Genomic DNA, 22,767 nt, shown 5'->3' on the forward strand with positions numbered 1-22,767 from the left:
CAAGTGCACCTTCCGGTACACTTACCGTGTTACGACTTATCCCCTCTATATAGGTATTAGGGTGTTTAGTTAATATAGTCCTTAAGTATATTTGAGGGGAGTGACGGGCGGTGTGTGCGTGCTTTATGGCCTTGTTCAATTAAGCACTCTATTCTTAATTTACTGCTAAATCCTCCTTGGACTCTTAGGTTTCATGAGAGTTATCGTGGGTTTTCTAGGATAGAAAATGTAGCCCATCTTTTTCCGTCTCATAGGCTACACCTTGACCTAACGTTTTTGCGAAAAGGGGTACTTGCGCTCACTTTGTGACCTTTATCAGGGTTTGCTGAAGATGGCGGTATATAGGCTGAGCAAGAGAGGGTGGGGTGGATCGGGGTTTATCGATTATGGGACAGGCTCCTCTAGGGGGGTGAAGCACCGCCAAGTCCTTTGAGTTTCAAGCGGTTGCTTGTAGTATTCTGGCGAGTAGTTTTGTTGGTTTAACTACTGAGGTTTAGGGCTAAGCATAGTGGGGTATCTAATCCCAGTTTGGGTCTTAGCTGTTGTGTATTCAGAGGTTTTAAAGCCACTTTCGTAGTTTATTTTATGTTAGCTAGGATTTTACAGTTTAGGTGGGGTTTAGCTTTAATTAGGCTGGGTCTAAAACACTCTCTCTACGCCGGTCTCTATTGGCTCGGGTTAATCGTGTGGCCGCGGTGGCTGGCACGAAATTGACCAACCCTTGGTGTAGCATAGCTTAGTTAAACTTTCGTTTATTACTAAAGGTTTGTCACTGCTGTTTCCCGTGGGGGTGTGGCTGAGCAAAGTGTTTTGAGCTGCATGTGCGTGCTTGATACTCACTCCTCTTAGTCATAGTGATTTGTAGGGCGTCTTCACTGGGGCGGGGAGGCTTGCATGTGTAATCTTGCTAAAGGTCAATAGAAAGGCCAGGACCAAACCTATTTGTCTATGGGATGTGTGAATCCATCTAGGCATTTTCAGTGTCTTGCTTTGGGGTAGGTTTAAGCTACGTAGACGAGAAGGTGGGTGTGAATGTAGGTGGCATCTTTGGGGTTGTGGGGGGGGGGGTGGTTGGTAGGGTAAGCGAAGGTTAGTTGAGGGGTTAGTAGTTAGGGCATGCATACCTAAAAGATGGAAATACAAGCTTTGGCCGGGGGAGCAGGACTTTGTTTTCGGGGTTTGGCAAAGGGTGGTTGGTAGGGTAAGCGAAGGTTAGTTGAGGGGTTAGTAGTTAGGGCATGCATACCTAAAAGATGGAAATACAAGCTTTGGCCGGGGGAGCAGGACTTTGTTTTCGGGGTTTGGCAAAGGGTGGTTGGTAGGGTAAGCGAAGGTTAGTTGAGGGGTTAGTAGTTAGGGCATGCATACCTAAAAGATGGAAATACAAGCTTTGGCCGGGGGAGCAGGACTTTGTTTTCGGGGTTTGGCAAAGGGTGGTTGGTAGGGTAAGCGAAGGTTAGTTGAGGGGTTAGTAGTTAGGGCATGCATACCTAAAAGATGGAAATACAAGCTTTGGCCGGGGGAGCAGGACTTTGTTTTCGGGGTTTGGCAAAGGGTGGTTATGTGAAGGTCAAGGGGGGGGGGGGGTTTGGTTAAGGTTTTTGAATTTTTTTGTAGTGTTGTGGGTTGGTTGTTGTATGTCTTACAAGCATGAATTAAATAACACATCGCTAGTAGTCATGCGGGGCTGGAATATTGAACGTAGGTGCGATTAATAATGGCATGGACTAGGAATCAAAGGCAGGCGCATTCAGGGCGGGATGTGGTGGGAGTCAGCATGTTGCGATGGTGTTGCGTGCAGACCAGAGATAAAAAATACCAAATGCATGGGAAGCTCCAGTGACTGGTTAATAGGGTGATAGACCCGTGATCCATCGAGATGTCTTATTTAAGAGGAACGTGTGGACGGTTTTAGTTGGCATGGCCCTGAGGTAAGAACCAGATGCCGGATACAGCTCATTCTTAGCTACCCCCACGGGTCGTGGGCCCGGAGCGAGGAGGGTAACACTGCTTGTGCGGGATATTGATTTCACGGAGGATGGTGAGTAAGAGAGTTCTAAGTGAGGGGGGTCATCCGTGGTGGGGAGGAAGGTTTGTAGTAGGTATGTACTATTGTACGACAAATAAGGTAATGTATTATGTACGGAGGACGGTCTTGCTGTCTGTGTTGGTGTGTTGTGGGTGGAGTGGGCGGGTTATGGTGTTTCGTGGTTGGGTTGTATGTGAGATCTCTGTTTGGTGGGTATGCTTTTTGGAGGCTGTGGGTGCGGATATGATAGTATGTGTTATGTACAGTTAAGCAGATATAGTACTATATATTATTCATGTTGGCTAGCAGTAATGCACGAATTACATAGCATATTTATGTAAAGGTGCTTGAGTTGTACTGTAGGGTTTGTACAATATAAAAGACAGAAAGTAGTTTAAGCTAGAATGCCAGTTTTGGGTGTTGGTGGTGAAGTCGAGTGCTTTCTTTCTGAGCTGTCCTAGGGGTTATGAGTCTCATCTCTAGTTTACAAGACTAGTGTATTAGTTTATACTACAAGGGCAAGTTCATTTGAGTAGGTTATTTTCGATTAGGGAGGTTAGTGGTATCAGGATTAGAACTGTGGTGAAGTATATTGTGGATGCTAGTTGACCAATAAAAATGAAGGGTTGGCTTACTGGCTGACTTCCGATCCAGGTGAGGGTTAATAGGGTTGTAATTAGGAATCAGAACAGGAATTGGCTAAGTGGGCGGAATATTATGCTTTGTTGTTTGGAATTATGAAGTGTGGGGATAATAGATAGGATGAGGATTGAAAGGAAGAGTGCTAGTACGCCCCCTAGTTTATTAGGAACAGATCGTAGAATTGCGTATGCAAATAGGAAGTATCACTCTGGTTTGATGTGTGGAGGGGTATTTAGTGGGTCGGCTGGGATGTAGTTGTCTGGGTCGTTTAGGAGGTTGGGTGAGAGTAGTGTTAGTGTTGTTAGGATGAAGAGGAGGAGGACTAGGCCTAGGATATCCTTAATTGTGTAGTAGGGGTGGAAGGGGATTTTGTCTGAGTCTGATGAGATTCCGCAGGGGTTGTTTGATCCTGTTTCGTGTAGGAATAGCAGATGGACTATTGTAAGAGCGGTGATAATGAAAGGTAGAATAAAGTGTAGGGTGAAGAATCGTGAAAGGGTGGGGTTGCCAATGGAGTACCCACCTCAGATTCATTGGACGAGGTCGGTCCCGATGTATGGGATTGCTGATAATAGGTTTGTGATCACTGTTGCTCCTCAGAATGATATTTGGCCTCATGGAAGTACGTAGCCTATAAAGGCTGTTGCTATAGTCAAGAATAGAAGTATAATGCCAGTGTTCCAGGTTTTTAGGAGAAGGAATGAGCCATAGTAAAGACCTCGGCCTACGTGTAGAAAGAGGCAGATGAAAAATATGGAGGCGCCGTTGGCGTGGAGGTAGCGAATGATTCAGCCGTGGTTTACGTCTCGGGTGATGTGTGCGATTGAAGAGAAGGCAGAAGAGGTGTCTGGTGAGTAATGTATTGCTAAGAATAGGCCTGTGATGATCTGTAGAATTAGGCAGAATGCGAGGAGTGAGCCGAAGTTTCATCATATGGAAATGTTGGATGGGGTTGGCAGGTCAATGAGGGAGTGGTTAATTATTTTTATAATTGGGTTGGATTTACGTATTGGGGTCATTAGTGCTTTTGTAGTTGAAGTACAACGGTGGTTTTTCATATCATTGGTTATGGCTGTAGTCCATGCAAGAGCAATGACATATATTTTATTTGCGTTGAGTGTATTGTTGGTTATGGGATTTGTTGGATTTTCTTCTAAGCCCTCTCCTATTTATGGGGGGCTAGCATTGATTGTTAGTGGTGTGGTTGGTTGTATGGTAGTTTTAGGTTTTGGGGGGACTTATATAGGTCTGATGTTGTTTTTAATTTATTTGGGGGGTATAATAATTGTTTTTGGTTATACTACAGCGATAGCTATTGAGGAGTACCCTGAGACATGGGGTTCAGGGTTTGGGGTTTTAGGGGGTCTTTTGGTGGGTTTAATAATAGAAGTAGGGTTAGTTCTATGGGTTTCAAGTTCTGATGGGGTAGTGGTAGTTAGTTTTAATAGTATGGGGAGTTGGGTGATTTTTGAGGGAGAGGGGTCAGGGTTAGTTCGGGGGGATTCTATTGGTGCTGGTGCTTTGTACGATTATGGGCGTTGGTTAGTAGTGGTTGCTGGTTGGACATTATTTGTGGGTGTATATATTGTAATTGAGATCACTCGGGGTAATAGGTTATATTATTAGAAGTAGGGTTAGGGTGAGGGGGATGAGAAAGGAGAGGGAGTATAGCTTAATTATGCCTTTTTGGGTGGTGACAGTTTTGGAAGCGGTGGTATGTACATGTGCGATCATCTTGGGTATAGATTTTTCTAGTCATATTGAATCTAGTAGAAGAAGGGCTAGGTTTTGGCTTATGAGTAGGTTTTGATATGGGACTATGCGGTGAATTGTAGTGGGAAAATATCCTAGTATGTTGGAGAATTTAAATATTTGTGATGGGTTGTTTATTTTTAGTTTGTTGGTTATAGAGGTCAGGTCTAGGGTTATTAGGAAACCAAGGATAGTTGCATACAGGGCTGAGAGTTTTAAGTAGTGAGGTATTGTTGGTTGGGGAAGCGAAGGTGGGGGGGATGTTGTTGGTGATAAGGAATCCAGTAATAATGCTGCCCATTGTGAGGCGTTTAATTGGGTTAAGTAGGGTGGGGTTATTTTCGTTAATGTTTATTAGGGTTGAAAAGCGAGGTGGCCCTGTTATGGTGAGGAGAATGATTCGAGTACTATAGGCGCTTGTTAGAGAGGTGGCGATGAAGGTGATAGATAGGGCTCAGGCGTTGGTATATGACGTGTTTGTGGCTTCGATAATGAGATCTTTGGAGTAGAAGCCTGTGAGGAATGGTATTCCTGTGAGTGCTAGGTTGCCGATGAGTAGGGAAGTTGAGGTGAGGGGTATTGTTTTGAATAGGCCTCCTATTTTTCGGATGTCTTGTTCGTTATTTAGGTTATGAATGATGGATCCGGAGCATATGAAAAGTAGGGCTTTGAAGAAGGCGTGAGTACAGATATGCAGGAATGCTAAATATGGTTGATTGATGCCGATGGTAACTATTATTAGGCCTAGTTGGCTTGAGGTGGAGAAGGCTACGATTTTTTTGATGTCGTTTTGTGTGAGGGCGCAGATGGCTATAAATATGGTGGTGATAGCTCCCAGACATAGTGTGAGGCTTTGAAGTAGTGTGTTGCTTTCTATTAAAGGGTGGAAGCGAATGAGTAAGTACACCCCGGCAACAACCATGGTACTAGAGTGTAGTAGGGCTGAGACTGGAGTTGGGCCTTCTATGGCGGAGGGTAGTCAAGGATGAAGGCCAAGTTGAGCTGATTTTCCTATTGCTGCTAGGAGAAGGCCTATTAGTGGGAGGGAGTTTGGGTTGGGGTTTAGAGTTAGTATTTGTTGTATGTCTCATGAGTTGTAGTGTAGGAGGAAATATGCTATAGCTAGGATGAGGCCAATATCGCCAATGCGATTGTACAGGATTGCTTGGATTGCTGCTGTGTTGGCGTCCGTTCGAGAATATCATCAGCCGATTAATAAGAAAGATATGATTCCTACGCCCTCCCAGCCGATGAAGAGTTGAAAAAGGTTGTTAGCGGTGGTCAAGATTAGTATTGTGATGAGGAAAATAAGGAGATATTTGAAGAATTGGTTGATGTTTGGGTCTGAGCTTATGTATCATAGTGAGAATTCTATAATAGACCAGGTGATGAATAGTGCGATTGGGGTGAATATTACGGAGAAGTAGTCTAGTTTAAAGCTTAGTGTTAGATCTAGTGTTTGAGTTATTATTCAGTGTCAGCTTCAAATGGTTGTTTCTTGGTTTAGGGAGATGTATAGGGTTGTTGGAATAAGGCTGGTAATGAAAGCATATATTATAGTTGTTTTTACATGGTTTGGGTATGATTGTTTTTTGTTGGGGTTGATAAAGGTGGCAATGATTGGGGGGGTTAGGGAGGCGAGGGTTGCTATTATAATGGAGGTGTGCATGGTTATTACTTTTATTTGGAGTTGCACCAATATTTTTGGTTCCTAAAACCAATGGATAGCTGTTATCCTTTAAAAGTTGAGAAAACCATAGTGTTAAGTATGGGGGCATGGGTTAGCAGTCCTTGCGAGTTTTCTCGGTAAATAAGAAGTGGTGAGCTTCTATGGTCAGATTCACAGTCTAGTGTTTTGGTTAAACTATATTTACAGGAGGTAAACCCTAGAATGATGTTGGGGTTAAGGGATAGAAGGATAATTGGGGTGAGGTGTATGAATATTAGTGTATTTTCTCGTGTGAAAGGGGGTTTTATGTTGATTATGTGGTGTGTGAGTTTTCCTCGTTGTATTGTAATGAATATGTGGAGAGAGTAGAGGGCTGTGATTAGTATGTTAAGTCCTGTTAGTATAATAGTGATGTGGGATCAAGAGAATGAGGCTGTAATCACGAAGAGTTCTCCGATTAGATTAATGGTGGGGGGTAAGGCTAGGTTGGTGAGGTTTGCTGTGAACCATCAGAAGGTTATTAGTGGAAGTAGTGTTTGAAGTCCTCGGGAGAGTATCATAATGCGGCTGTGAGTGCGTTCATAGTTTGAATTAGCTAGGCAGAATAATATAGAGGAAGTAAGTCCGTGGGCAATTATGAGGGTGATTGCGCCGGAAAAGCTTCAGGGGGTTTGAATGAGAGAGGCTATGATTACTAGGGATATATGGCTTACAGAAGAGTATGCGATGAGTGATTTTAGGTCTGTTTGTCGTAGACAGATTGAGCTTGTTATAATTATGCCTCATAGGGCTAGCATGAGGAAGGGGTAGGCTATGTACTCTGTTAGAGGGTTGAGAATAGAGGTGAGTCGTATTATGCCATAGCCGCCTAGTTTTAGGAGTACTGCGGCGAGGACTATTGAGCCTGCGATAGGAGCTTCAACATGGGCTTTGGGGAGTCACAGGTGTAAGCCATATAAGGGTATTTTTGTTATGAAAGCCATTATGCATGCCAGTCAGATGAGGTTGTGTGATCAAGTGGTTGTTAGTTTTTGGTCTGTGAGTGTTAGTAGTATGATATTTAATGAGCCTGTGTTATTGTAGGTGTAGGTTAATATGATGAGCAGGGGTAGAGAGCCAGTTAGTGTATAGAATAGAAAGTATGTGCTTGCGTTGAGGCGTTCTGCTTGGGTACCTCATTTAGTGATGATGATTAGGGTGGGAATAAGGGTGGTTTCAAATAAGATATAGAATAAGATCAATTCTGTGGCTATGAATGTTAGAATTAGGGTGATTTGAAGGAAAATTATTGTGGATAGGTAGAGTTTTTTTTGTGAGGGGGGCTGATTGCATAGGTGGTATTGGCTAGCTATCATCATGAGAGGTAGGAGTCAAGCGGTTAGTGTTAAAAGAGGTGTTGTTAGTGGGTCGGAGGATAGGTAGGTTGAGTGATTAAGGAGGTTGTTATTGGTTTGATTAAAAAATAACAAGGGAATAAGGCTAATGATTAGGCTATGTGTAGTTAAGTTAATTCAGATTATGTTGTTTGTAGAGAATCATGTTATTGGTAGTAATATAGTTGTTGGAACAATTATTTTTAACATTGAAGCAGGTTTAAGTTGTGAATGTAATCTAGACCATATGTATTGGAGATTGAGACTAGTAGGGCAAGGCCTACTGCTGTTTCGCAAGCAGCAAATACTAGTAGGATGATCGGTATGATATTGGTTAGGGGGGAGTGTGCATTTGAGGCTATGAGAGCGATTATGATGAAGAGTGATATTATTATTCCTTCTAGGCAGAGGAGGGAGGCTATCAGGTGTGAGCGATAGACCAGCATTCCCAGGAGTGAGATGGCGAATGCTAGTGTAATATTCATGAAGATAGGTGACATTTGGTTAGTATGATAATCATAATTTAATGAGTCGAAATCATTTGTTTTGTTTAAACTACTTACCAATTCGGCTCAATCTAGTCCTTTTTGGGATCATTCGTAGGCTAGACTGAGGGTTAGGATGGTGATGAGTGTGATGGATGATTTAATTATTATTGGGAGGTTTGTTGTTTGGAGAGCCCATGGTAGGGACAATAGTAGGGCGATTTCTAAGTCGAATAGTAGGAAGGTAATGGCAACTAGGAAGAATTTTATTGAAAATGGGATGCGAGCGGGGTTTAGTGGGTCAAAGCCACACTCATAAGGGTTTGTTTTTTCTGCATAGGAGTTAAGTTGGGGTAATCAGAATATGGCAGTTATTAGTAGTGAGGTTAAAAGGGTGTTGATTGTTAGGGCTAGTACTAGGTTGATTACTCCTTTTTGAACATTGTCAAAGCTAATTGATTGGAAGTCAATTGTACTGGTCATACTAAAAGAGTAGGATCCTCATCAGTAAATAGAGATATAAAGGAGTAATCATACGACGTCTACGAAGTGTCAATATCAAGTGGCAGCCTCAAAGCCGAAGTGGTGATTTGGTGTGAAGTGGAATAATAGTTGGCGAATGAGGCAGATAAGGAGGAAAGTGGATCCAATGATGACGTGGAGTCCATGGAATCCCGTAGCGATAAAGAATGTTGAGCCATAGATGCCGTCGGAGATGGTGAAGGGTGCTTCAAAGTACTCTGAGATCTGTAGTAGGGTGAAGTAGATGCCTAGTAGAATTGTAATGAGTAGGGCTTGGGTTGTTTGTTTTCGATTGTTGTTTATAAGGCTGTGGTGAGCTCAGGTAATTGTGACTCCTGATGCTAATAATACGGAGGTGTTTAGAAGGGGTACTTCTAAGGGATCTAATGGGGTAATACCTGTTGGTGGTCAGTGGCCTCCTAAATAGGGGGTTGGGGCTAGGCTTGAGTGGTAGAATGCTCAGAAGAACCCGGTAAAGAAGAAGATTTCCGAGATAATGAATAGGACTATGCCATAGCGAAGGTTTTTTTGAACGGGTGTCGTGTGATGTCCTTGATAGGTGCTTTCTCGTACGACATCGCGTCATCATTGGTGAAGGGTTAGTGTTATGGTTAGTAGGCCTAGTGTCAATAGAGTGGTAGAATAGAAGTGGAATCACATGACTAAGCCGGATGTTATTAGGAGGGTTGACAGAGCTCCTGTTAGTGGTCAAGGGCTGGGTTTGACTATGTGATAAGCATGGAATTGGTGGGTCATTAGGTGTTGTTGTGTAAATAGAGGCTAACTAGAAGTGTGAAAACATAGGCTTGGATTAAAGCAACTGCGATCTCTAGGATGGTGAGTAGTATTAGAAGTGTAAAGGTTAGTAAAGCAGCGGGGGGGCTGATACTTAGTAGTGTTAGTGCAGTGTTTCCGATTAGGTGTATTAGCAGGTGGCCGGCCGTGATGTTGGCAGTTAAGCGTACAGCTAGGGCCACTGGTTGAATAATCAAGCTAATGGTTTCGATTATTACTAGTATGGGAATGAGTAATGTTGGTGTGCCTTGTGGTAGGAGGTGAGCTAGGGAGTTTTTGGTTTTAAAGCGAAGGCCTGTGATTGCTGTGCCGGCTCATAAGGGGATTGCTATAGCGAGGTTTATAGATAGTTGGGTGGTAGGTGTAAATGAGTGGGGTAGAAGTCCTAGGAGATTAGTTGTGGTGATAAAGGTGATTAGAGACATTAGTATTAGGGACCAGGTTCGCCCCTTAGCATTGTGGGTTATTATTATTTGCTTTAGAGCGAGTAGTACTAGGTTACGTTGAATAGTGGTTAGTCGGTTGTTAATGAGGTGTTTGGAAGTTGGAATTAGTAGTACGGGGAATATGATGATGGGGATTGTAGCAGGTTGGTTTAGGATTATTGGAGTTGCGAATAAGGTAAATAAATTTTCGTTCATTTTAGTTGTCAGTGGTTATTGGGGGTTTGCTTGTCAGAGTTTTTTTGTTGGGGGGATTGATAGTAACATATGTCTAGCAGTTTTAGTTGTGTAATAAGATATAGTGTAGGGAGTATTGTTGTAATAGTGATAAATCATGTGGATGTGTCTAATTGAGGCATTTCGCTGCAGAGGGTATGCCCCTCAATTTTTAACTTAAAAGGTTAACGCTAGAATAGCTGTGCAGTGCATTTGTATAGTGGAAAGGGAGTGGGGTATTTATAGGGTAAACACAGGTCCTATTTCAAAGATTTTTAATGGGATTAGTTCTGCGACGATAGGTATGAAGCTGTGGTTAGCTCCACAGATTTCTGAGCATTGTCCATAATAGACGCCTGGTCGTGTGGCGGTAAATGTGGTTTGATTTAAGCGTCCGGGTACTGCATCTGTTTTTAAACCTAGTGTGGGAATAGTTCATGAGTGTAGGACATCTTGAGATGTGATTATTATACGGACGGGGGCTTCAATTGGGAGAACCACTCGGTTGTCAACTTCTAGAAGTCGAAGGTCTCCTGGGTTTAAGAATAATGGAGGCAGTATGTAAGAATTAAAGATGAGGCCTCCGTAGTCTGTGTATTCGTAGGTTCAGTATCATTGATGTCCAATTGATTTAATAGTAAAGGAGGGGTTGTTGATTTCGTCTGTCAGGTACAGAATGCGTAGAGATGGTAGGGCAATCAGGATTAGAATGATTGCGGGTAAGATGGTTCAAGTGGTCTCTATCTCCTGGGCGTCTGTAATGTTGGTATTGGTTAGTTTTGTTGTGAGTGTTGAGGATAGGGCGTATAGGACTAAAAAGCTAATTAAAGAGATAGTTATAAATGCATAGTCGTGGAAGGTGATTAGCTCTTCTATGACAGGGGATGTAGCATCTTGTAGACCTAGTTGAACTGGGTGGGCCATGTAAGATATATAGGGTTATAGCCTATAATTTGGTTTCGACAAAGCCATGAAATAGTTTTTCTAATATCTCATTGAAAAAGTTATAGGGGTTATAGGATTGGCTTGAAACCGGTTTTAGGGGGTTCGATTCCCCCCTTTTTCGCTCAATTTAATGTAGGTTGGTTCTTCAAATGTGTGGTAAGGCGGGGGACAGCCATTTAATCATTCGAGGTTGGTGGGGGATTGTTCGGCCATTGATACTTTGCGTTTTGAGGCGAAGGCCTCTCAGATCATGTAGATTATTAGGATTACTGCTACTAGTGAAATAAAAGAGCCAATGGACGATAGAATATTTCATGTGGTATAAGCATCGGGGTAGTCAGAATAGCGTCGGGGTATTCCGGATAGGCCAAGGAAGTGTTGTGGAAAAAAGGTTAAATTTACGCCTGTGAATATAATAATAAAGTGGGCTTTGGCATAGGTTTGGTCTAATGTGTAGCCTGAAAATAAAGGGAATCAGTGGACAAAGCCCCCTATAATGGCAAAAACAGCTCCTATTGACAAAACATAGTGGAAATGGGCGACAACATAGTATGTATCGTGTAGTACAATATCTAGGGATGAGTTTGCTAAGATAATACCGGTGAGACCCCCTATGGTGAATAGAAAAATAAAGCCTAGGGCTCAAAGTATTGCGGCAGATCATTTGATATTGCCTCCATGAAGTGTAGCAAGTCAGCTGAAAACTTTAACTCCAGTAGGAATTGCAATGATTATAGTAGCAGAGGTAAAGTAGGCCCGTGTGTCCACATCTATACCCACTGTAAATATATGATGGGCTCATACAATAAATCCTAGGAACCCGATTGACATTATAGCCCAGGTTATACCTATATATCCAAATGGCTCTTTCTTCCCGGAGTAGTAAGTTACGATGTGGGAGATTATTCCGAACCCGGGGAGAATGAGGATGTAGACTTCAGGGTGACCAAAGAATCAAAATAGGTGTTGGTATAGGATAGGGTCTCCCCCTCCAGTAGGATCAAAGAAGGTAGTGTTGAGGTTGCGGTCTGTTAATAGTATAGTAATGCCGGCAGCTAAGACTGGCAGGGAGAGGAGTAGTAGGATTGCTGTGATTAGGACAGATCAGACAAATAACGGGGTTTGATACTGGGATATGGCGGGGGGCTTCATGTTGATAATGGTGGTAATGAAGTTGATAGCCCCCAGGATAGAGGAAACTCCTGCTAGGTGGAGGGAGAAAATAACTAAGTCTACGGAGGCCCCTGGGTGAGAGAGGTTTCCTGCTAAGGGGGGGTATACTGTTCAACCTGTTCCAGCGCCAGCCTCGATTATGGTTGATGCCATTAGCAGCAGGAAGGAGGGGGGAAGAAGTCAGAAGCTCATATTATTTAGACGGGGAAATGCTATGTCAGGAGCACCAATTATCAAGGGTACTAGTCAGTTCCCGAACCCCCCGATTATAATGGGTATAACTATGAAGAAAATTATAATAAATGCATGGGCTGTTACAATGACATTATAGATATGGTCACTGCCTAGTAAACTACCGGGTTGGCCTAATTCAGCTCGAATGAGAAGGCTTAGAGCTGTACCTATGATTCCAGCTCATGCACCGAATAGTAGGTATAGAGTTCCGATGTCTTTATGGTTTGTTGAAAAGAGTCAACGATTAATGAACATGGGTGGAGGAAGGGTAAAATGGCTGAGTAAGCATTAGGCTGTAAACCTGAAGACAGAGGTCTGATCCTCTTTTTGCCAGCCCCGAGGTGATTTTCATGTTAAATTGCAAGTTTAAAGGAGCAGTTTTAAGTTTCTGCCGGGGGCTTCTCCCGCCTTTTTTTCCTCGTGGCGGGAGAAGTGGATCAAAGCCAGTTGATTAGGGTGTTTAGCTGTTAACTAAATTTTTATGGGTTTGAGTCCCATTGGTCTAGTAGGGGCTTAGCTTAATTAAAGTGGTTGATTTGCGTTCAATTGATGCAGAGTAGGTTTTTGCAGTCCTTATATGTTTCAGAAATTAAGTGGTCTACTTACTAAGGGCTTTGAAGGCTCTTGGTCTTATTTAACCTAAATTTCTAGGGAATAGTTAGGATTAGGGGGGTGATTGGTAGTAGGAGAGTAGAAATGATGGTGAGTGTGGGGGTGAGGGGTGTGGGTTTTGTGTTTTCAAGTTGTCAGTTCATTTTTGTGTTGTTGGGGGTGGGAAATAGTGATACTGAGACGGTGTAGATTAGGCGTATGTAGAAGTACAGGTTAAGTAGGGTTATGGTGACTATGATGGAGGGGATGACAAAGTTGTTGTTTATTGCAAGTTCTTGAATAGTTATTCATTTAGGTAGGAAGCCGGTTAGTGGGGGTAAACCTCCTAGGGATATAAGGGTGAATATTGTTAGTGGTATGAGTTGGGGTGATTTGTTTCAGGTGAGGGATAGTGTAAGGGTTGTGGTATTTGAGTTCAGATTGAGGAATAGGAATATGGTGGTTGTTAGGGCGATGTATATGGTTAGGTAGAGGGTTGTAATGGTTGGGTTGTATGTTAGCGTTATTATTATTCAGCCTATGTGAGTGATTGAGGAGTATGCTATAATTTTGCGTAATTGTGTTTGGTTTAGGCCTCCTCAGCTGCCTACTATGATGGATAGGGTTGAGAGGGTTATGAGGGCACAGGTGTTGATTGATGGGTGAATTTGACATATAATTGAGATGGGGGCTAGTTTTTGTCATGTGAGGAGGAGTAGGCCAGGAATTAGTGGTGTTCCTTGGTGACTTCTGGAATTCAGAAGTGGAATGGGGCTATTCCTAGTTTTATGGCAAGGGCAGTTGTTATTATTAACGATGGAAGTTGGTTGGCGGTATTTGTTATTATTCAGTGCCCCGATAGTAGGTTGTTGAGGGTAATTGCTATTATAAGAATTATGGATGCGGTGGATTGTATTAGGAAATACTTGGTGGCGGCTTCTGTGGAGCGGGGGTTTGTTTTTTTGATTAAAATTGGAATGAAGGCTAGTATGTTTATTTCCAGGCCTGCTCAGGCGAGAAATCAGTGTGAGCTCAATAGTGTAGTGAGTGTGCCTGTGATTATTGTGGTGTAGATGATGAGTTGGGCTAGGGGGTTAATTAGTACGGGAAGGGTGTGACCAACATTTTCGGGGTATGGGCCCGATAGCTTATTTAGCTGACCTTACTTTAGGATGGGGTGTGTTAGGTAGCACGGAGAAGTTTGGATTCTCAGGGGTAGGTTCAATGCCTGCAATCTTAGAAATAAGAGGGTTGGGGCCTCTATCATTTACTCTATCAAAGTAACTCTTTTGTCAGACATATTTCTAGGTTTGAGGGGGAATGCTGGAGATTGTAATGGGTGTTAGGATGTTTCATATGAGAAATGCTAGTGTGAGTGGAAGGAAGTTTTTTCATAGTAGATGTATGAGTTGGTCGTAGCGGAATCGGGGGTATGTTGCTCGAGTTCATAAGAATAGGGAGGTTAGGAGGAGCGTTTTGGTGGTAAAGCATGTTGTGAATAATTCTGGCGAGTGGGTGGGGTAGAATGTGCCTAGAAAGATTGTAGTTGTTAGGGCGTTCATTATAATAATGTTTATGTATTCGGCTATAAAGAATAGGGCGAATGGACCTGCGGCATACTCGATGTTAAAGCCTGATACTAGTTCTGATTCGCCTTCTATGAGGTCGAAGGGGGTTCGGTTTGTCTCTGCTAGTGTGGAGGTGAATCATATTATGGCTAGGGGTCATGATGGCAAGAGGAGTCAGATGTGCTCTTGTGTTGTAATGAGTATGTTAAGGTTAAATGAGCCGCTTGTTAGTAAGACTGATAGTAGGATAATAGCGAGGGTAACCTCATATGAAATTGTTTGAGCGACGGCTCGTAGGGCTCAATTAGGGCGTAGTTTGAGTTTGATGCCCATCCTGATCATAGGATGGAGTGGACGGTTAGGCTGGATATGGCTAGGATGAACAGGAGTCCTAGGTTGAAATTGATTAGAGGGTTAGGTATGGGAAGGGGGGTTCATAGGAGGAGGGCAATGGAGAAGGCTAGGGCGGGTGCGATGGTGTAGAGAGTAGTGGTGGATGTTGAGGGTTTTAGAGGCTCTTTGGTGAAGAGTTTTATTGCATCAGCGAAGGGTTGTAGTAGTCCGTAAGGGCCTACAATGTTGGGTCCTTTGCGTAGTTGTATATAACCTAACAATTTTCGTTCAACAAGTGTAAGGAATGCTATGGCGGTTAGTGTAGATGCAACAAGGAGTATAAGGTTTGCTGTAGTCATAGTGTTAAGAAGAGGGGTTGAACCTCTGGTTTTAAAATTTTAAATTTTATGCAATTGCCGGGCTCTGCCATCTTAACAAACCCTGTTCTTGGGTGGGATTTGTAATGTTTTGTTAAATTAAGATTAGATCATTTATGGGGAGGGGGGCGCTATTGTGAAGTGGGCCCTATTTCTCTCTGTCCTTTCGTACAGGGAGAAATGTTGAATAGATAGAAACCGACCTGGATTGCTCCGGTCTGAACTCAGATCACGTAGGACTTTAATCGTTGAACAAACGAACCCTTGATAGCTGCTGCACCATTAGGATGTCCTGATCCAACATCGAGGTCGTAAACTCTATTGTTGATATGGACTCTAGAATAGAATTGCGCTGTTATCCCTGGGGTAACTTGTTCCGTTGATCAAGTTATTGGGTCAATTGCAAGTATTGGTTTGCTTTGGCTTGTGTAGTCTTAGCATGGATTGTTCGGAGGTTTGACTGTGCTCCGAGGTCACCCCAACCAAAATTTTTAGTACAGGCATGGGGGTTTAAAGACCTGTGGGTTTGTGTGGTTTTTAGTTGTACTAGTAAATTGAAGCTCCGCAGGGTCTTCTCGTCTTATTAGTTCATGTCCGTCTCTTCACGGACAGGCCAATTTCACTGGTTGAAAGTAAGAGACAGTTAAACCCTCGTGATGCCATTCATGCGAGTCCCTAATTAGAGAACAAGTGATTATGCTACCTTTGCACGGTCAGGGTACCGCGGCCGTTAAACGTGTGTCACTGGGCAGGCGGTGCCTCTAATACTAGTAATGCTAGAGGTGATGTTTTTGGTAAACAGGCGGGGTTAGTTTTGCCGAGTTCCTTTTACTTTTTATAACCTTCCTTGAGGCATGCCTGTGTTGGATTAACAGTGGAAGTAATGTCAGCTTGTTTGTGTTTGTTGATATTGGACTGTTTAAGTGTCGGTGAGGTTTCGGTCTGACTTAGGCTTATGCGGTGGAGAAAATGTTCATGTTACTTATACTAACATTATTGCTTCTATGAAATGATAGATTGATCCAATGTGAGATGAGGAGTTCAGTTTTATGTTTGGTATTTTTTTGGGTAGTTGATGTTGAGCTTGAACGCTTTCTTAATTGATGGCTGCTTTTGGGCCAACTATGGTGGTTATGCTTTTTACTCTCTATATAAGGGTTTTTTCCTAGTGTCTAAAGAGCTGTCCCTCTTTAGACTAGCAATTGAGCTTACAAAAGGATTAAGAGGTTCTGTAGGTAAGCTCAAGGTTGAACTAAAATTCTATCTTGGATAACCAGCTATCATCAGGCTCGGTAGGCTTGTCACCTCTACCCATAAATCTTCCCACTATTTTGCTACATAGACGGGTGCGCTCTTTTAGCTGTTTTTGGGTAGCTCGTCTGATTTCGGGGGGTTTGGCTTTAGTTCTCTTTGCGAAACTATTTCTAGTTAATTCATTATGCAAAAGGTACAGAAAGTTAGTTCTTGCTATTTTATGCTTGGGTGGTATTATTCTTTCCCTTACGGTACTGTGTCTATAGCGCCGAGTTAGAATTTCTATCACCTATACTTTATGTGGGTGAATGGTTTAGTGTATGGTTGTTTGGTATTAGTGTTAGTTATGTTTGGGGCTAGTGTTGGCTCAAGGTAGTCAAATTGTACTGAGATCTTCCGGGTGTAGGCCGGATGCTTTGCGTTAAGCTATACCTTGATTTATCCAAGTGCACCTTCCGGTACACTTACACGTGTTACGACTTATCCCCTCTATATAGGTATTAGGGTGTTTAGTTAATATAGTCCTTAAGTATATTTGAGGGGAGTGACGGGCGGTGTGTGCGTGCTTTATGGCCTTGTTCAATTAAGCACTCTAATTCTTAATTTACTGCTAAATCCTCCTTGGACTCTTAGGTTTCATGAGAGTTATCGTGGGTTTTCTAGGATAGAAATGTAGCCCATCTTTTTCCGTCTCATAGGCTACACCTTGACCTAACGTTTTTTGCGAAAAAGGGGTACTTGCGCTCACTTTGTGACCTTTATCAGGGTTTGCTGAAGATGGCGGTATATAGGCTGAGCAAGAGAGGGTGGGGTGGATCGGGGTTTATCGATTATGGGACAGGGCTCCTCTAGGGGGGTGAAGCACCGCCAAGTCCTTTGAGTTTCAAGCGGTTGCTTGTAGTATTCTGGCGAGTAGTTTTGTTGGTTTAACTACTGAGGTTTAGGGCTAAGCATAGTGGGTATCTAATCCCAGTTTGGGTCTTAGCTGTTGTGTATTCAGAGGTTTTAAAGCCACTTTCGTAGTTTATTTTATGTTAGCTAGGATTTACAGTTTAGGTGGGGTTTAGCTTTAATTAGGCTGGGTCTAAAACACTCTCTACGCCGGTCTCTATTGGCTCGGGTTAATCGTGTGGCCGCGGTGGCTGGCACGAAATTGACCAACCCTTGGTGTAGCATAGCTTAGTTAAACTTTCGTTTATTACTAATAGGTTTGTCACTGCTGTTTCCCGTGGGGGTGTGGCTGAGCAAAGTGTTTTGAGCTGCATGTGCGTGCTTGATACTCACTTCCTCTTAGTCATAGTGATTTGTAGGGCGTCTTCACTGGGGGCGGGGAGGCTTTGCATGTGTAATCTTGCTAAAGGTCAATAGAAAGGCCAGGACCAAACCTATTTGTCTATGGGATGTGTGAATCCATCTAGGCATTTTCAGTGTCTTGCTTTGGGGTAGGTTTAGAAGCTACGTAGACGAGAAGGTGGGTGTGAAATGTAGGTGGCATCTTTGGGGTTGTGGGGGGGGGGGGTGGTTGGTAGGGTAAGCGAAGGTTAGTTGAGGGGTTAGTAGTTAGGGCATGCATACCTAAAAGATGGAAATACAAGCTTTGGCCGGGGGAGCAGGACTTTGTTTTCGGGGTTTGGCAAAGGGTGGTTGGTAGGGTAAGCGAAGGTTAGTTGAGGGGTTAGTAGTTAGGGCATGCATACCTAAAAGATGGAAATACAAGCTTTGGCCGGGGGAGCAGGACTTTGTTTTCGGGGTTTGGCAAAGGGTGGTTGGTAGGGTAAGCGAAGGTTAGTTGAGGGGTTAGTAGTTAGGGCATGCATACCTAAAAGATGGAAATACAAGCTTTGGCCGGGGGAGCAGGACTTTGTTTTCGGGGTTTGGCAAAGGGTGGTTATGTGAAGGTCAAGGGGGGGGGGGGGGTTTGGTTAAGGTTTTTGAATTTTTTTGTAGTGTTGTGGGTTGGTTGTTGTATGTCTTACAAGCATGAATTAAATAACACATCGCTAGTAGTCATGCGGGGCTGGAATATTGAACGTAGGTGCGATTAATAATGGCATGGACTAGGAATCAAAGGCAGGCGCATTCAGGGCGGGATGTGGTGGGAGTCAGCATGTTGCGATGGTGTTGCGTGCAGACCAGAGATAAAAAATACCAAATGCATGGGAAGCTCCAGTGACTGGTTAATAGGGTGATAGACCCGTGATCCATCGAGATGTCTTATTTAAGAGGAACGTGTGGACGGTTTTAGTTGGCATGGCCCTGAGGTAAGAACCAGATGCCGGATACAGCTCATTCTTAGCTACCCCCACGGGTCGTGGGCCCGGAGCGAGGAGGGTAACACTGCTTGTGCGGGATATTGATTTCACGGAGGATGGTGAGTAAGAGAGTTCTAAGTGAGGGGGGTCATCCGTGGTGGGGAGGAAGGTTTGTAGTAGGTATGTACTATTGTACGACAAATAAGGTAATGTATTATGTACGGAGGACGGTCTTGCTGTCTGTGTTGGTGTGTTGTGGGTGGAGTGGGCGGGTTATGGTGTTTCGTGGTTGGGTTGTATGTGAGATCTCTGTTTGGTGGGTATGCTTTTTGGAGGCTGTGGGTGCGGATATGATAGTATGTGTTATGTACAGTTAAGCAGATATAGTACTATATATTATTCATGTTGGCTAGCAGTAATGCACGAATTACATAGCATATTTATGTAAAGGTGCTTGAGTTGTACTGTAGGGTTTGTACAATATAAAAGACAGAAAGTAGTTTAAGCTAGAATGCCAGTTTTGGGTGTTGGTGGTGAAGTCGAGTGCTTTCTTTCTGAGCTGTCCTAGGGGTTATGAGTCTCATCTCTAGTTTACAAGACTAGTGTATTAGTTTATACTACAAGGGCAAGTTCATTTGAGTAGGTTATTTTCGATTAGGGAGGTTAGTGGTATCAGGATTAGAACTGTGGTGAAGTATATTGTGGATGCTAGTTGACCAATAAAAATGAAGGGTTGGCTTACTGGCTGACTTCCGATCCAGGTGAGGGTTAATAGGGTTGTAATTAGGAATCAGAACAGGAATTGGCTAAGTGGGCGGAATATTATGCTTTGTTGTTTGGAATTATGAAGTGTGGGGATAATAGATAGGATGAGGATTGAAAGGAAGAGTGCTAGTACGCCCCCTAGTTTATTAGGAACAGATCGTAGAATTGCGTATGCAAATAGGAAGTATCACTCTGGTTTGATGTGTGGAGGGGGTATTTAGTGGGTCGGCTGGGATGTAGTTGTCTGGGTCGTTTAGGAGGTTGGGTGAGAGTAGTGTTAGTGTTGTTAGGATGAAGAGGAGGAGGACTAGGCCTAGGATATCCTTAATTGTGTAGTAGGGGTGGAAGGGGATTTTGTCTGAGTCTGATGAGATTCCGCAGGGGTTGTTTGATCCTGTTTCGTGTAGGAATAGCAGATGGACTATTGTAAGAGCGGTGATAATGAAAGGTAGAATAAAGTGTAGGGTGAAGAATCGTGAAAGGGTGGGGTTGCCAATGGAGTACCCACCTCAGATTCATTGGACGAGGTCGGTCCCGATGTATGGGATTGCTGATAATAGGTTTGTGATCACTGTTGCTCCTCAGAATGATATTTGGCCTCATGGAAGTACGTAGCCTATAAAGGCTGTTGCTATAGTCAAGAATAGAAGTATAATGCCAGTGTTCCAGGTTTTTAGGAGAAGGAATGAGCCATAGTAAAGACCTCGGCCTACGTGTAGAAAGAGGCAGATGAAAAATATGGAGGCGCCGTTGGCGTGGAGGTAGCGAATGATTCAGCCGTGGTTTACGTCTCGGGTGATGTGTGCGATTGAAGAGAAGGCAGAAGAGGTGTCTGGTGAGTAATGTATTGCTAAGAATAGGCCTGTGATGATCTGTAGAATTAGGCAGAATGCGAGGAGTGAGCCGAAGTTTCATCATATGGAAATGTTGGATGGGGTTGGCAGGTCAATGAGGGAGTGGTTAATTATTTTTATAATTGGGTTGGATTTACGTATTGGGGTCATTAGTGCTTTTGTAGTTGAAGTACAACGGTGGTTTTTCATATCATTGGTTATGGCTGTAGTCCATGCAAGAGCAATGACATATATTTTATTTGCGTTGAGTGTATTGTTGGTTATGGGATTTGTTGGATTTTCTTCTAAGCCCTCTCCTATTTATGGGGGGCTAGCATTGATTGTTAGTGGTGTGGTTGGTTGTATGGTAGTTTTAGGTTTTGGGGGGACTTATATAGGTCTGATGTTGTTTTTAATTTATTTGGGGGGTATAATAATTGTTTTTGGTTATACTACAGCGATAGCTATTGAGGAGTACCCTGAGACATGGGGTTCAGGGTTTGGGGTTTTAGGGGGTCTTTTGGTGGGTTTAATAATAGAAGTAGGGTTAGTTCTATGGGTTTCAAGTTCTGATGGGGTAGTGGTAGTTAGTTTTAATAGTATGGGGAGTTGGGTGATTTTTGAGGGAGAGGGGTCAGGGTTAGTTCGGGGGGATTCTATTGGTGCTGGTGCTTTGTACGATTATGGGCGTTGGTTAGTAGTGGTTGCTGGTTGGACATTATTTGTGGGTGTATATATTGTAATTGAGATCACTCGGGGTAATAGGTTATATTATTAGAAGTAGGGTTAGGGTGAGGGGGATGAGAAAGGAGAGGGAGTATAGCTTAATTATGCCTTTTTGGGTGGTGACAGTTTTGGAAGCGGTGGTATGTACATGTGCGATCATCTTGGGTATAGATTTTTCTAGTCATATTGAATCTAGTAGAAGAAGGGCTAGGTTTTGGCTTATGAGTAGGTTTTGATATGGGACTATGCGGTGAATTGTAGTGGGAAAATATCCTAGTATGTTGGAGAATTTAAATATTTGTGATGGGTTGTTTATTTTTAGTTTGTTGGTTATAGAGGTCAGGTCTAGGGTTATTAGGAAACCAAGGATAGTTGCATACAGGGCTGAGAGTTTTAAGTAGTGAGGTATTGTTGGTTGGGGAAGCGAAGTGGGGGGGATGTTGTTGGTGATAAGGAATCCAGTAATAATGCTGCCCATTGTGAGGCGTTTAATTGGGTTAAGTAGGGTGGGGTTATTTTCGTTAATGTTTATTAGGGTTGAAAAGCGAGGTGGCCCTGTTATGGTGAGGAGAATGATTCGAGTACTATAGGCGCTTGTTAGAGAGGTGGCGATGAAGGTGATAGATAGGGCTCAGGCGTTGGTATATGACGTGTTTGTGGCTTCGATAATGAGATCTTTGGAGTAGAAGCCTGTGAGGAATGGTATTCCTGTGAGTGCTAGGTTGCCGATGAGTAGGGAAGTTGAGGTGAGGGGTATTGTTTTGAATAGGCCTCCTATTTTTCGGATGTCTTGTTCGTTATTTAGGTTATGAATGATGGATCCGGAGCATATGAAAAGTAGGGCTTTGAAGAAGGCGTGAGTACAGATATGCAGGAATGCTAAATATGGTTGATTGATGCCGATGGTAACTATTATTAGGCCTAGTTGGCTTGAGGTGGAGAAGGCTACGATTTTTTTGATGTCGTTTTGTGTGAGGGCGCAGATGGCTATAAATATGGTGGTGATAGCTCCCAGACATAGTGTGAGGCTTTGAAGTAGTGTGTTGCTTTCTATTAAAGGGTGGAAGCGAATGAGTAAGTACACCCCGGCAACAACCATGGTACTAGAGTGTAGTAGGGCTGAGACTGGAGTTGGGCCTTCTATGGCGGAGGGTAGTCAAGGATGAAGGCCAAGTTGAGCTGATTTTCCTATTGCTGCTAGGAGAAGGCCTATTAGTGGGAGGGAGTTTGGGTTGGGGTTTAGAGTTAGTATTTGTTGTATGTCTCATGAGTTGTAGTGTAGGAGGAAATATGCTATAGCTAGGATGAGGCCAATATCGCCAATGCGATTGTACAGGATTGCTTGGATTGCTGCTGTGTTGGCGTCCGTTCGAGAATATCATCAGCCGATTAATAAGAAAGATATGATTCCTACGCCCTCCCAGCCGATGAAGAGTTGAAAAAGGTTGTTAGCGGTGGTCAAGATTAGTATTGTGATGAGGAAAATAAGGAGATATTTGAAGAATTGGTTGATGTTTGGGTCTGAGCTTATGTATCATAGTGAGAATTCTATAATAGACCAGGTGATGAATAGTGCGATTGGGGTGAATATTACGGAGAAGTAGTCTAGTTTAAAGCTTAGTGTTAGATCTAGTGTTTGAGTTATTATTCAGTGTCAGCTTCAAATGGTTGTTTCTTGGTTTAGGGAGATGTATAGGGTTGTTGGAATAAGGCTGGTAATGAAAGCATATATTATAGTTGTTTTTACATGGTTTGGGTATGATTGTTTTTTGTTGGGGTTGATAAAGGTT

The 22,767-nt window shown here is 43.1% G+C and overlaps 1 long non-coding RNA gene across 1 annotated transcript; it reads left to right on the top strand.

Annotated features, from left to right (window-relative positions):
- On the top strand, nucleotides 1–22,709 carry LOC140710944 (uncharacterized). The gene is made up of 2 exons (XR_012092116.1): nucleotides 1–6,033; nucleotides 22,422–22,709. It is a non-coding gene; the product is annotated as an uncharacterized lncRNA (long non-coding RNA).
- Nucleotides 22,710–22,767: the final 58 nt, after the last annotated feature.

This window comes from Chlorocebus sabaeus, unplaced genomic scaffold, assembly GCF_047675955.1.
Source record: "Chlorocebus sabaeus isolate Y175 unplaced genomic scaffold, mChlSab1.0.hap1 unalloc_scaffold_1086, whole genome shotgun sequence".
Lineage (NCBI taxonomy): Eukaryota > Metazoa > Chordata > Mammalia > Primates > Cercopithecidae > Chlorocebus > Chlorocebus sabaeus.